A 4970-nucleotide genomic window follows, 5' to 3' on the forward strand; every position below is an offset into this window, starting at 1 on the left:
TATTTTCTAGATAATAGAAGACATAATAGTGAAGACATCAAAACTATGAAATAACACAAGAGTGTGCAAAGCTGTCATCAAGGCAATGTAGAAAATAGTCAAAATAAAGAAAAACCCTTGAAAGAGTAGGTGTGTCCAAACCTTCGAGTGGTACTGTATATTCCATGGCCAAATGAACCAGACAAATCTGAGTAAGAGGAAATGAACCCTCAAAACAGATAATCAAATCTTGAAGTTTGATAAATCTTCTTAAGGATCGGACCCTTTATTTCATTTTTCGCCTAAAATGACATACACAAATCTAACTGCCACTAGGTCAGGCCCTGAAGCAAGGATATGAATATTCTTGGTACCATTTGAAAGGAACCACTTTGAAGTTTGTGGAAATGTGAAAGGAATGTAGGAGAATATAACCCATTAGATCTGGTAAAAGATAATATAAAGAAAAAAACAACAGTTGTTTTGTATGTTTTTTGTACCATCATTTTTGAACTGCAAGAGAAAGGCCATAATTTATTATTCCAGCCCGGGTGCGATTTAGATTTGGGCCACTAGATTTTGGTACTCCGAATTTACATAATACCTGTGTACTCGTAACTTTGGATCTCGTAATTTACTACATGTAAAAGATGCCGGAAGACAAGTAGATGCATTAGATCACCATGCATTTTGTTTTTCATGATCATCCCCCCCCACCAACAAAAAAAAGAGAATGCCAATGGAGCTCCAGAAATATCATCCTATTAAAAAGCTAGTAGTACTGTAGAAGCTGAGTACACAGACAGTTCTAATAATAGTGCTCTCTGCCTGCAGCCTGTGAGTAGACACTGAGTAGACTGGGTACATCAATGTGACAGCCAACCATGGAGACTAGTCAGTCCATTAGACATCAACATACTCTTGCATAACAAGCAAAAGACTCTGAGCCAAATTTAGCACACCATCTCCCTCTATCCCGACTAAGTTATGATAGTCATTTACACTGTAAAGAAATCCTTTGTAGCACAGCAGAATCGCTTCAGATTCCACAGTGGACGTAGCAGGCAAATTATGTAATATCACTGTAAGAATAGAATACAATAGCATTGGGCCTTCCGAGTTGCACAGTGGTCTAAGGCACTGCTTTGCAGTGCTAGAGGCGTCACTACAGACCCGGGTTCGATCCTGGGCTGTATCGGACCGGCTGTGATCGGAAGTCCCATAGGGCGACGGACAATTGGCCCAGCGTCGCCCGGGTTAGGGGAGGGTTTGGCCGGGGGGGCTTTACTTGGCTCTTCACGTTCTAGCGACTCCTTGTGGCGGGCCGGGCGCCTGCAGGCTGACTGCGGTTTTCAGTTGAACAGTGTTTCCTCTGACACAGTGGTGCGGCTGGCTTCCGGGTTAAGCAGGCCGGTGTTAAGAAGCGCGGTTTGGCGGGTCATGTTTCGGAAGACGCAAGACTCGACTTTCGCCTCCCGAGCCCGTTGGGGAGTTGCAGCGATGAGACAAGATTGAAATTGTGGAGAAAAAGAGGGAAAAATACAGCAAAAAATTGAAAAAATAGTACACTAGCATGGTTCATTTAGTCAAAGACTGTTAACACATGCAGTGCATGGTTCAGATGGTGCCCATTAGGTTTCCTCTATATATACACACAGCTGTTTGTCAGGGATGAATGAAAACAGAAACATGTATTGTCTTGAATTAAGTTTATATACACTACTGTTAAAAAGTTTGGGGTCACTTAGAAATGTCCTTGTTTTTTAAAGAAAAGCTCATTTTTTGTCCATTAAAATAACATCAAATTGATCAGAAATACAGTGTAGACATTGTTAATGTTGTAAATGACAATTGTAGCTGGAAACTGACCATTTTTTTTATGGAATATCTACATAGGCTTACAGAGGCCCATTATCAGCAACCATCACTCCTGTGTTCCAATGGCACGTTGTGTTAGCTAATCCAAGTTTATAATTTTAAAAGGCTAATTGATCATTAGAAAAACCTTTTGCAATTATGTTAGCACAGCTGAAAACTGTTGTGCTCATTAAAGAAGCAATAAATCTGGCCTTCTTTAGACTAGTTGAGTAGCATTTGTGGATTTGATTACAAAGGACTTTCTTCTGAAATTCGTCAGTCTATTCTTGTTCTGGGAAATGAAGGCTATTCCAAGCAAGAAATTGACAAGAAACTGAGGATCTCGTACAACGTTGTGTACTACTCCCTTCACAGAACAGTGCCAACTGGCTCTAACCAGAATTGAAAGAGGAGTGGGAGGCCCCGGTGCACAACTGAGCAAGAGGACAAGTACATTAGACTGTCTAGTTTGAGTCCTCTACAGGCAGCTTCATTAAATAGTACCCGCGAACACCAGTCTCAACGTCAACAGTGAAGAGGCGACTCCGGGATGCTGGCCTTCTTGGTTGTCGTTTTTAACTCAGTGGGCTGCTTTAAAACCCCAGACCTCATTATGACACTTTGACCAGAGGAAGAACACTGACCTCACATCCTCTTAAAGGTTTATAACTATGTTTTATGTTATTTAATCATTTGTAAATGCAATACAAACCATTTAAAGTGTTACCATGTGAATAGAGCCCATAGAATAGGTTTGACATGATTTATCAGTGATTTATACATAGAGAGAACATATCTGGTTAACTTGATTATACTATAGTATCGTTGTTGACTGCTGTCTAGTCTATGTTGCCACAATCCAGGAAATCATCAGATGCTTAGAAGGTCGGAAAAAAGGACCAATGTTAGCAGATAAATCATTTTGTCATTGTTTCATAGATACTTTCACAATCTATTGGACACCGTATGAATGTTGGTCTTGTCATCCTTGGTGCAGATAATGTAGTGCACTACAACACAGCATGGGGGACAGGTTGGTGCTGCTGAATTCTAATGCTTCCTCTGCTGCTTGAGCTTTCATCTTTTTTTGCAGAATGCTATAGGTGTCTGAACAGTGCAGCAAGGAACTGGGGCTAATAACAGGAGGCTTATTATAGCCCTAGCAACAGGAACGAGATTGGTGGCTGCGCAGGGTGAGCCTATCAGCTATTGGCTGGCAAGGGAGACCATTCCAAAAACAGAAATTCATCTAATGAAAGCTTCAGTACAGCAGGCTGCAGCAAGAGACTGCAGTCTAGGGTTTGGGGATCCAACAGCTTACCATTTCATCTTATCAGTCATTGTGGGGTTCTGTTTCCGGATTGCAATAAACAGATGGGCATGAATAATTCGTGTGTGTGTGCGTGCGTGCGTGTATGTGAAACTACTGTCGGGGAATGGCAGATATCATTGGCTTACAGCATCCACATGACAGAGATTTATTAGCATATCAGTTTCTTTCAAATTATGTTAATGAAATATATGTTTTGAGTAAGAACACTATATTTCACCCAGAGGAAGAGAGAACAGTATATGTGGTTCTCTATTGGTATAGCCTAGAGGTATGCATTTTATCCATATTGTGATTTTATAGATGATGATGTGCAGAGCACCTTATCTCTCTCTGTCTCTCCCACTCTCACTCTTTCTCTCATACACACACTCACATACACATGCACACATACAGATACATACAAACCTGTTTGAACTATGACCTCTGACCCAGTATATCTGACCCAGCACATGAACAGCAAAAAAGTGTTTCATATGAGAGCACAGTGTCCCAAATTGGTTTCTCTGTCACACTGTCCAATGGTGCACTACACTCATTTTTAAAATGTCTATGGTGCACTACACTCATTTTTTAAATGTCTATGGTGCACTACACTCATTTTTAAAATGTCTATGGTGCACTACACTCATTTTTAAAATGTCTATGGTGCACTACACTCTCCCTTCTAATATGTAGATGGTGCACTCCACTCTCCCTTCTAATATGTAGATGGTGCTCTCCACTCTCCCTTCTAATATGTAGATGGTGCACTACGCTCTCCCTTCTAATATGTCTATGGTGCACTACACTCTCCCTTCTAATATGTCTATGGTGCACTACGCTCTCCCTTCTAATATGTAGATGGTGCACTCCACTCTCCCTTCTAATATGTCTATGGTGCACTACACTCTCCCTTCTAATATGTAGAGGGTGCACTCCACTCTCCCTTCTAATAAGTAGATGGTGCACTCCACTCTCCCTTCTAATATGTAGATGGTGCACTACACTCTCCCTTCTAATATGTAGACGGTGCACTACACTCTCCCTTCTAATATGTAGATGGTGCACTACGCTCTCCCTTCTAATATGTAGGTGGTGCACTACACTCTCCCTTCTAATATGTAGATGGTGCACTACACTCTCCCTTCTAATATGTAGATGGTGCACTACACTCTCCCTTCTAATATGTAGATGGTGCACTCCACTCTCCCTTCTAATATGTAGATGGTGCACTACACTCTCCCTTCTAATATGTAGATGGTGCACTACACTCTCCCTTCTAATATGTAGATGGTGCACTACACTCTCATTTTTTAAATGTCTATGGTGCACTACACTCTCATTTTTTAAATGTCTATGAGTAAAATACTTGAAACGTTGTAGCACTGAGTTAAATACTGGAGAGGACAGGAAACATTGTAGCACTGAGTGAAATACTGGAGAGGGCAGGAAACATTGTAGCACTGAGTGAAATACTGGAGAGGACAGGAAACATTGTAGCACTGAGTGAAATACTGGAGAGGGCAGGAAACATTGTAGCACTGAGTGAAATACTGGAGAGGACAGGAAACCTTGTAGCACTGAGTGAAATCCTGGAGAGGGCAGGAAACATTGTAGCACTGAGTGAAATACTGGAGAGGACAGGAAACATTGTAGCACTGAGTGAAATACTGGAGAGGACAGGAAACATTTTACAACTGAGTTTATAGGATGAAGTATAGTGAATGAGCTGGTAGTTCAGAATGACAATAATAAATATCTACTGTAATAAATGATGTATACTGTATATACTGGCAAACAAATAGCTTGAATGAGCAACAGA

Source organism: Oncorhynchus kisutch, linkage group LG15, assembly GCF_002021735.2.
Source record: "Oncorhynchus kisutch isolate 150728-3 linkage group LG15, Okis_V2, whole genome shotgun sequence".
In the NCBI taxonomy this organism is placed as follows: Eukaryota; Metazoa; Chordata; class Actinopteri; order Salmoniformes; family Salmonidae; genus Oncorhynchus; species Oncorhynchus kisutch.